Source organism: Triticum aestivum, chromosome 3B (assembly GCF_018294505.1).
Source record: "Triticum aestivum cultivar Chinese Spring chromosome 3B, IWGSC CS RefSeq v2.1, whole genome shotgun sequence".
Taxonomy (NCBI): domain Eukaryota; kingdom Viridiplantae; phylum Streptophyta; class Magnoliopsida; order Poales; family Poaceae; genus Triticum; species Triticum aestivum.
The window spans coordinates 766,883,486-766,894,763 of NC_057801.1; the positions used below are offsets into that span (position 1 = coordinate 766,883,486).

General features: G+C 43.7%; 1 long non-coding RNA gene across 1 annotated transcript; it reads right to left on the bottom strand.

Annotated features, from left to right (window-relative positions):
• Positions 1-924: 924 nt before the first annotated feature.
• On the bottom strand, positions 925-10,611 carry LOC123066443 (uncharacterized). Its single transcript, XR_006431340.1, has 2 exons — positions 10,543-10,611; positions 925-1,200 (listed from the first exon to the last, which is right to left on the bottom strand). It is a non-coding gene; the product is annotated as an uncharacterized lncRNA (long non-coding RNA).
• Positions 10,612-11,278: the final 667 nt, after the last annotated feature.

Consider the following 11,278-nt stretch of genomic DNA (forward strand, 5'->3'; position numbering starts at 1 on the left):
GTTCCTGAAAGCAAACATTTCGCCCCCGAGACCACCAACGATGCTATTTACAATTACATGAGGAACGCCGTGGTCGGCGGCGTGTACACCAATGGCAGCGGATGGGCAACGGTGGCGCGGTCTAATGTCATCATGGAGAAATTGTTCAATCTGTCGGAGCAGCTTAAGGTTCATTTCGTCAAGTTTTTCTCTGTCGACCCTCACCCTCTTGAACATCGCGGCGACGTCAGGTGTTTCCTACTGGATTTTGGTGGAGAAGTCTTTTTCATCACAAAGGCATGGTGACACGTTATGGTTCTCGGCATCGAACCAACGGAGAAACAGACGCTGGCGCCTGTGGAGACCGTGGGCAGGTACCCCATCTTTGTCGGTCATCAAAGGTGCCTCACTACAAGAAATATGCTATCTTGTGACCTCCACTATTGGTCACTGAAAGGTCATAGTTTTTCATTTGCGACCTTTTTGTGACCAAAAACAGAAGGTCAAAAGCTGAGGGTCGTAAACTGACTATAGCGACCTTCTCTGTGAGAAGGTCGTGGACGTTTACGACCAAAATATTCCTACTGTGGCGTTTTGGTCACTAGCAGTCTCCCCAGTCCATGTAGGCATCCAGCATGGCAAGCTGATGTGGCACAAGATTCAGCCCGGTCCAATTCGGTTTTCTCCATGGGCCAAGCCCAACAATTCTAGATTTTTTCCAAGTCAATTCTTGTGGGCTACATGGGCCAGGCACAATATTTCAGCGCCTTTATTTTTGGGCCTTGGCCTTCTTACAATCATTTATTTTCTATTTTCAATCATTATATTTTAGCGCTGGTCCCACTAGTCATAATGCCATACATCGGTCCCACATGTCAGAAATTTCAAAAATGCTCAGATTTTATTCACATGTGGTTCCCACTGGTCAAGTTTCCATTTCACATCTTTTCAACATACATAATCACTATTTCAAACATACACTAGTCTTTTACAATCTGTTACAATATTACAAAGGTGCATCTTAAATTGTTCTCACTCATCAGATTGTTCATCAAGTAACACTACATCTACTACAATCTGTAGATAGTCTATTACAACCCCAATATGCCTACTGTTACAATATTACATTATTTACAGTCTATTACAGTCAAACATAGAGACAACTCTTTGCTGAGTAGGGCTATACAGCTTCGAACTTCAAATTCCATAGACCTGGAGCTCCTGTAAAAGAGTGAACACATAGACTACCAGCATTAGATTATTAGATTATTCCTGGACTATCAAAAAATTATATATTGAAAGAGATCTCATAGAAATGTAGATTTACGGGACAAATATATGATAAAGCAACAGATTCAGCCAACTTTAAAGACCTAGATGTTTGTGATGCATCTTCACAGAACCACAAGAACACTAGATATAGTATAATATGATTCCGGGAGACCACAAGAGCGTCAGTCAGCAGCAGGTATATAGCTAGCAAACTATCTACTAGAAATCATCGACACTTGAACCATAACATGCATGTCCAGCACCGAAACAAAAAATGGGACCATAACATGCATGTCCAGCAAGGAAACAAAAAATGGGACAAGTACTAATGTTGTATAACATGTACAGGAAGGCCATCCAATGGTTTCAACCACATCCTAATAAACCAGCGACACTCTAATACTACTAATTACCAGCAGCGAATAAAATAGCCGAATGAGGCAACAACACTTGATCATCGACACAACAGTCAGCAAGGACTCAACCACGGCGCAAAAAGCATCAAAATCCTAACTAACCCATGAAACATAGCATGGTTGTAGCATAGCAAAGGTAGGAGCTGAAGGAAATATGCCCTAGAGGCAATAATAAAGTTATTATTTATTTCCTTATATCATGATAAATGTTTATTATTCATGCTAGAATTGTATTAACCGGAAACATAATACATGTGTGAATACATAGACAAACAGAGTGTCACTAGTATGCCTCTACTTGACTAGCTCGTTAATCAAAGATGGTTATGTTTCCTAACCATAAACAATGAGTTGTTATTTGATTAACGAGGTCACATCATTAGTTGAATGATCTGATTGACATGACCCATTCCATTAGCTTAGCACCCGATCGTTTAGTATGTTGCTATTGCTTTCTTCATGACTTATACATGTTCCTATGACTATGAGATTATGCAACTCCCGTTTGCCAGAGAAACACTTTGGGTGCTACCAAACGTCACAACGTAACTGGGTGATTATAAAGGAGCATTACAGGTGTCTCCAAAGGTAGATGTTGGGTTGGCGTATTTCGAGATTAGGATTTGTCACTCCGATTGTCGGAGAGGTATCTCTGGGCCCTCTCGGTAATGCACATCACATAAGCCTTGCAAGCATTACAACTAATATGTTAGTTGTGAGATGACTTATTACGGAACGAGTAAAGAGACTTGCCAGTAACAAGATTGAACTAGGTATTGGATACCGACGATCGAATCTCGGACAAGTAACATACCGATGACAAAGGGAACAATGTATGTTGTTATGCGGTCTGACAGATAAAGATCTTCGTAGAATATGTAGGAGCCAATATGGGCATCCAGGTCCCGCTATTGGTTATTGACCGGAGACGTGTCTCGGTCATGTCTACATTGTTCTCGAACCCATAGGGTCCGCACGCTTAAGGTTACGATGACAGTTATATTATGAGTTTATGCATTTTGATGTACCGAAGGTTGTTCGGAGTCCCGGATGTGATCACGGACATGACGAGGAGTCTCGAAATGGTCGAGACGTAAAGATTGATATATTGGAAGCCTATATTTGGATATCGGAAGTGTTCCGGGTGAAGTCGGGATTTTACTGGAATACCGAGAGGGTTACCGGAACCCCCCGGGAGCTATATGGGCCATAGTGGGCCTTAGTGGAAAAGAGAAGAGGCTGCCCTAGATGGGCTGCGCCCCCCCCCCCCCTTCCCCTAGTCCTATTAGGACTAGAAGAGGTGGCCGGCCCCCTCCTCCTCTTTTCCCCTCCGAGGAATCCTAGTTGGACTAGGATTGGAGGGGGAATCCTACTCCCAGAGGGAGTAGGACTCTCCTGCGCCTCCCCCCTTGGCCGGCCAGCCTCCCCTCCTCTCCTCCTTTATATACGGAGGCAGGGGACACCTCTAAATACACAAGTTGATCCACGTGATCTATTCCTTAGCCGTGTGCGGTGCCCCCTGCCACCATATTCCTTGATAATATTGTAGCGGAGTTTAGGCGAAGCCCTGCTGCTGTAGTACATCAAGATCGTCACCACGCCGTCGTGCTGACAGAACTCTTCCCCGACACTTTGCTGGATCGGAGTCCGGGGATCATCATCGAGCTGAACGTGTGCTCGAACTCGGAGGTGCCGTAGTTTCGGTGCTTGATCGGTTGGATCGTGAAGACGTACGACTACTTCCTCTACGTCGTGTCATCGCTTCCGCAGTCGGTCTGCGTTGGGTACGTAGACAATAATCTCCCCCTCGTTGCTATGCATCACATGATCTTGCGTGTGCGTAGGAAATTTTTTGAAATTACTACGTTCCCCAACAGTGGCATCCGAGCCTAGGTTATTTATGTTGATGTTATATGCACGAGTAGAACACAAGTGAGTTGTGGACGATACAAGTCATACTGCCTACCAGCATGTCATACTTTGGTTCGGCGGCATTGTTGGACGAGACGACCCGGATCAACATTACGCGTACGCTTACGCGAGACCGGTTCCCTCGACGTGCTTTGCACAGAGATGGCTTGCGGGCGACTGTCTCTCCAACTTTAGTTGAACCAAGTGTGGCTACGCCCGGTCCTTGCGAAGGTTAAAACGGAGTCTATTTGACAAACTATCGTTGTGGTTTTTGATGCGTAGGTGAGATTGGTTCTTACTTAAGCCCGTAGCAGCCACGTAAAACATGCAACAACAAAGTAGAGGACGTCTAACTTGTTTTTGCAGGGCATGTTGTGATGTGATATGGTCAAGGCAAGATGCTGAATTTTATTGTATGAGATGATCATGTTTTGTAACCGAGTTATCGGCAACTGGCAGGAGCCATATGGTTGTCGTTTTATTGTATGCAATGCAATCGCGATGTAATGCTTTACTTTATTACTAAACGGTAGTGATAGTCGTGGAAGCATAAGATTGGCGAGACGATAACGATGCAACGATGGAGATCAAGGTATCGCGCCGGTGACGATGGTGATCATGACGGTGCTTCGGAGATGGAGATCACAAGCACAAGATGATGATGGCCATATCATATCACTTATATTGATTGCATGTGATGTTTATCTTTTTATGCATCTTATCTTGCTTTGATTGACGGTAGCATTATAAGATGATCTCTCACTAAATTATCAAGAAGTGTTCTTCCTGAGTATGCACCGTTGCCAAAGTTCGTCGTGCCCAGACACCACGTGATGATTGGGTGTGATAAGCTCTACGTCCATCTACAACGGGTGCAAGCCAGTTTTTGCACACGCAGAATACTCAGGTTAAACTTGACGAGCCTAGCATATGCAGATATGGCCTTGGAACACGGAGACCGAAAGGTCGAGCGTGAATCATATACTAGATATGATCAACATAATGATGTTCACCGATGAAACTACTCCATCTCACGTGATGATCGGACATGGTTTAGTTGATTTGGATCACGTGATCACTTAGAGGATTAGAGGGATGTCTATCTAAGTGGGAGTTCTTAAGTAATATGATTAATTGAACTTAAATTTATCATGAACTTAGTACCTGATAGTATCTTGCTTGTTTATGTTGATTGTAGATAGATGGCTCGTGCTGTTGTTCCGTTGAATTTTAATGCGTTCCTTGAGAAAGCAAAATTGAAAGATGATGGTAGCAATTACACGGACTGGGTCCGTAACTTGAGGATTATCCTCATTGCTGCTCAGAAGAATTACGTCCTGGAAGCACCGCTAGGTGCCAGGCCTGCTGCTGGAGCAACACCAGATGTTATGAACGTCTGGCAGAGCAAAGCTGATGACTACTCGATAGTTCAGTGTGCCATGCTGTACGGCTTAGAATCGGGACTTCAACGACGTTTTGAACGTCATGGAGCATATGAGATGTTCCAGGAGTTGAAGTTAATATTTCAAGCAAATGCCCGGATTGAGAGATATGAAGTCTCCAATAAGTTCTATAGCTGCAAGATGGAGGAGAACAGTTCTGTCAGTGAGCATATACTCAAAATGTCTGGGTATAATAATCACTTGATTCAATTGGGAGTTAATCTTCCGGATGATTGTGTCATTGACAGAATTCTCCAATCACTGTCACCAAGCTACAAGAGCTTCGTGATGAACTATAATATGCAAGGGATGAACAAGACTATTCCCGAGCTCTTCGCAATGCTAAAAGCTGTGGAGGTAGAAATCAAGAAGGAGCATCAAGTGTTGATGGTTAACAAGACCACTAGTTTCAAGAAAAAGGGCAAAGGGAAGAAGAAGGGGAACTTCAAGAAGAACGGCAAGCAAGTTGCTGCTCAAGAGAAGAAACCCAAGTCTGGACCTAAGCCTGAAACTGAGTGCTTCTACTGCAAGCAGACTGGTCACTGGAAGCGGAACTGCCCCAAGTATTTGGCGGATAAGAAGGATGGCAAGGTGAACAAAGGTATATGTGATATACATGTTATTGATGTGTACCTTACTAGAGCTCGCAGTAGCACCTGGGTATTTGATACTGGTTCTGTTGCTAATATTTGCAACTCGAAACAGGGACTACGGAATAAGCGGGCACTGGCAAAGGACGAGGTGACGATGCGCGTGGGAAACGGTTCCAAAGTCGATGTGATCGCGGTCGGCACGCTACCTCTACATCTACCTTCGGGATTAATAATAGACCTAAATAATTGTTATTTGGTGCCAGCGTTGAGCATGAACATTATATCTGGATCTTGTTTAATGCAAGACGGTTATTCATTTAAATCAGAGAATAATGGTTGTTCTATTTATATGAGTAATATCTTTTATGGTCATGCACCCTTGCAGAGTGGTCTATTCTTATTGAATCTCGATAGTAGTAATACACATATTCATAATGTTGAAACCAAAAGATGCAGAGTTGATAATGAAAGTGCAACTTATTTGTGGCACTGTCGTTTAGGTCATATCGGTGTAAAGCGCATGAAGAAACTCCATACTGATGGACTTTTGGAACCACTTGATTATGAATCACTTGGTACTTGCGAACCGTGCCTCATGGGCAAGATGACTAAAACACCGTTCTCCGGTACTATGGAGAGAGCAACAGATTTGTTGGAAATCATACATACCGATGTATGTGGTCCGATGAATATTGAGGCTCGTGGCAGATATCGTTATTTTCTCACCTTCACAGATGATTTAAGCAGATATGGGTATATCTACTTAATGAAACACAAGTCTGAAACATTTGAAAAGTTCAAAGAATTTCAGAGTGAAGTTGAAAATCATCGTAACAAGAAAATAAAGTTTCTACGATCTGATCGTGGAGGAGAATATTTGAGTTACGAGTTTGGTGTACATTTGAAAAACTATGGAATAGTTTCGCAACTCACGCCACCCGGAACACCACAGCGTAATGGTGTGTCCGAACGTCGTAATCGTACTTTACTAGATATGGTGCGATCTATGATGTCTCTTACTGATTTACCGCTATCGTTTTGGGGTTATGCTCTAGAGACAGCCGCATTCACGTTAAATAGGGCACCATCAAAATCCGTTGAGACGACGCCTTATGAACTGTGGTTTGGCAAGAAACCAAAGTTGTCGTTTCTTAAAGTTTGGGGCTGCGATGCTTATGTGAAAAAACTTCAACCTGATAAGCTCGAACCCAAATCGGAGAAATGTGTCTTCATAGGATACCCAAAGGAAACTGTTGGGTACACCTTCTATCACAGATCCGAAGGCAAGACATTCGTTGCTAAGAATGGATCCTTTCTAGAGAAAGAGTTTCTCTCGAAAGAAGTGAGTGGGAGGAAAGTGGAACTTGACGAGGTAACTGTACCTGCACCCTTACTGGAAAGTAGTTCATCACAGAAAACTGTTTCAGTGACACCTACACCAGTTAGTGAGGAAGCCAATGATAATGATCATGAAACTTCAGATCAAGATACTACTGAACCTCGTAGATCAACCAGAGTAAGATCCGCACCAGAATAGTACGGTAATCCTGTTCTGGAAGTCATGCTACTAGATCATGATGAACCTACGAACTATGAAGAAGCGATGGTGAGCCCAGATTCCGCAAAGTGGCTTGAAGCCATGAAATCTGAGATGGGATCCATGTATGAGAACAAAGTATGGACTTTGGTTGACTTGCCCGATGATCGGCAAGCAATTGAGAATAAATGGATCTTTAAGAAGAAGACTGACGCTGATGGTAATGTTACTGTCTACAAAGCTCGACTTGTCGCAAAAGGTTTTCGGCAAGTTCAAGGGATTGACTACGATGAGACCTTCTCACCCGTAGCGATGCTTAAGTCCGTCCGAATCATGTTAGCGATTGCCGCATTTTATGATTATGAAATTTGGTAGATGGATGTCAAAACTGCATTCCTGAATGGATTTCTGGAAGAAGAGTTGTATATGATGCAACCGGAAGGTTTTGTCGATCCAAAGGGAGCTGACAAAGTGTGCAAGCTCCAGCGATCTATTTATGGACTGGTGCAAGCCTCTCGGAGTTGGAATAAATGCTTTGGTAGTGTGATCAAAGCATTTGGTTTTATACAGACTTTCGGAGAAGCCTGTATTTACAAGAAAGTGAGTGGGAGCTCTGTAGCATTTCTAATATTATATGTGGATGACATATTGCTGATTGGAAATGATATAGAATTTCTGGATAGCATAAAGGGATACTTGAATAAAAGTTTTTCAATGAAAGACCTCGGTGAAGCTGCTTACATATTAGGCATTAAGATCTATAGAGATAGATCAAGACGCTTAATTGGACTTTCACAAAGCACATACCTTGACAAAATTTTGAAGAAGTTCAAAATGGATCAAGCAAAGAAAGGGTTCTTGCCTGTGTTACAAGGTGTGAAGTTGAGTAAGACTCAATGCCCGACCACTGCAGAAGATAGAGAGAATATGAAAGATGTTCCCTATGCATCAGCCATAGGATCTATCATGTATGCAATGCTGTGTACCAGACCTGATGTGTGCCTTGCCATAAGTTTAGCAGGGAGGTACCAAAGTAATCCAGGAGTGGATCACTGGACAGCGGTCAAGAACATCCTGAAATACCTGAAAAGGACTAAGGATATGTTTCTCGTATATGGAGGTGACAAAGAGCTCACTGTAAAAGGTTACATTGATGCAAGCTTTGACACTGATCCGGACGATTCTATATCGCAAACCGGATACGTGTTTACATTAAACGGTGGAGCTATCAGTTGGTGCAGTTCTAAACAAAGCGTCGTAGCGGGATCTACATGTGAAGCGGAGTACATAGCTGCTTTGGAAGCAGCGAACGAAGGAGTCTGGATGAAGGAGTTCATATCCGATCTAGGTGTCATACCTAATGCATCGGATCCAATGAAAATCTTTTGTGACAATACTGGTGCAATTGCCTTGGCAAAGGAATCCAGATTTCACAAAAGGACCAAACACATCAAGAGACGCTTCAATTCCATCCGGGATCTAGTCCAGGTGGGAGACATAGAGATTTGCAAGATACATACGGATCTGAATGTTGCAGACCCATTGACTAAGCCTCTTCCACGAGCAAAACATGATCAACACGAAAGCTCCATGGGTGTTAGAATCATTACAGTATAATCTAGATTATTGACTCTAGTGCAAGTGGGAGACTGAAGGAAATATGCCCTAGAGGCAATAATAAAGTTATTATTTATTTCCTTATATCATGATAAATGTTTATTATTCATGCTAGAATTGTATTAACCGGAAACATAATACATGTGTGAATACATAGACAAACAGAGTGTCACTAGTATGCCTCTACTTGACTAGCTCGTTAATCAAAGATGGTTATGTTTCCTAACCATAAACAATGAGTTGTTATTTGATTAACGAGGTCACATCATTAGTTGAATGATCTGATTGACATGACCCATTCCATTAGCTTAGCACCCGATCGTTTAGTATGTTGCTATTGCTTTCTTCATGACTTATACATGTTCCTATGACTATGAGATTATGCAACTCCCGTTTTCCAGAGGAACACTTTGGGTGCTACCAAATGTCACAACGTAACTGGGTGATTATAAAGGAGCATTACAGGTGTCTCCAAAGGTAGATGTTGGGTTGGCGTATTTCGAGATTAGGATTTGTCACTCCGATTGTCGGAGAGGTATCTCTGGGCCCTCTCGGTAATGCACATCACATAAGCCTTGCAAGCATTACAACTAATATGTTAGTTGTGAGATGATGTATTACGGAACGAGTAAAGAGACTTGCCAGTAACGAGATTGAACTAGGTATTGGATACCGACGATCGAATCTCGGGCAAGTAACATACCGATGACAAAGGGAACAACGTATGTTGTTATGCGGTCTGACCGATAAAGATCTTCGTAGAATATGTAGGAGCCAATATGGGCATCCAGGTCCCGCTATTGGTTATTGACTGGAGACGTGTCTTGGTCATGTCTACATTGTTCTCGAACCCGTAGGGTCCGCACGCTTAAGGTTACGATGACAGTTATATTATGAGTTTATGCATTTTGATGTACTGAAGGTTGTTCGGAGTCCCGGATGTGATCACGGACATGACGAGGAGTCTCGAAATGGTCGAGACGTAAAGATTGATATATTGGAAGCCTATATTTGGATATCGGAAGTGTTCCGGGTGAAATCGGGATTTTACCGGAATACCGAGAGGGTTACCGGAACCCCCCGGGAGCTATATGGGCCATAGTGGGCCTTAGTGGAAAAGAGAAGAGGCTGCCCTAGATGGGCTGCGCCCCCCCCCCCCCCTTCCCCTAGTCCTATTAGGACTAGAAGAGGTGGCCGGCCCCCTCCTCCTCTTTTCCCCTCCGAGGAATCCTAGTTGGACTAGGATTGGAGGGGGAATCCTACTCCCAGAGGGAGTAGGACTCTCCTGCGCCTCCCCCCTTGGCCGGCCAGCCTCCCCTCCTCTCCTCCTTTATATACGGAGGCAGGGGACACCTCTAAATACACAAGTTGATCCACGTGATCTATTCCTTAGCCGTGTGCGGTGCCCCCTGCCACCATATTCCTCGATAATACTGTAGCGGAGTTTAGGCGAAGCCCTGCTGCTGTAGTACATCAAGATCGTCACCACGCCGTCGTGCTGACAGAACTCTTCCCCGACACTTTGCTGGATCGGAGTCCGGGGATCGTCATCGAGCTGAACGTGTGCTCGAACTCGAAGGTGCCGTAGTTTCGGTGCTTGATCGATTGGATCGTGAAGACGTACGACTACTTCCTCTACGTCGTGTCATCGCTTCCGCAGTCGGTCTGCGTTGGGTACGTAGACAATACTCTCCCCCTCGTTGCTATGCATCACATGATCTTGCGTGTGCGTAGGAATTTTTTTGAAATTACTACGTTCCCCAACAGGAGCTCACAATGGTGGTTTGTGTAGCCGATGTCGAATAGCCTTCGTTCGTCGCTTGCGAGCACCATGCACCTTGGTGCCTTGCAAATGGCCTCCTTCGAGTCTGCGAGGAAAAGAACGAGGTGAAGGTTAGTCGCATCAAGGATGCTGCTGTTCTGGGTCAAGCGAAGTCAACGGCGTAAGAGATTTTAGTCAACAAAAATTAACATGTGAACATCTAGCACAATAGTAGTATAGATTGTAGTAGTACGCATGCAAGGAAACAAAACATGGGACAGATATTGATAGCAACAAAACAACCAGGATATGACAATAGCAGTAGTATAGATTGTAGTGACAGAAGCACAATCATGCAAACATGCATCTCATCCCAACCTAAAACTAGAAACAGTAGCAGCCATTCATTTTTACGCAAGTGTAAAACTAAACCATAAGCACTACAGCATTTGCTAAACTTGTCAGCTAAAGAACTCTATCTCGAAAGGCCTGAAAGAATATTACATAAGCACCAGAACACCCTAACCACCACCAATTCTCTTCATAGTTGATCTGATGTAAAAAAGTAAGCAATATGATACAGCAGCAGGCAAGTAGTATATATCACTCATGGGCGTATAGGGCGAGGTGGAGGTGCACTTGCGGATGGCGTTCTCGGCATATATCTGGGCGCCATCGGCGTTGCCCTTCTCGATGGCCTTCTTCACCTTGAGCTTCTGTCATTCAACATATAAACATATAAGTAAAGT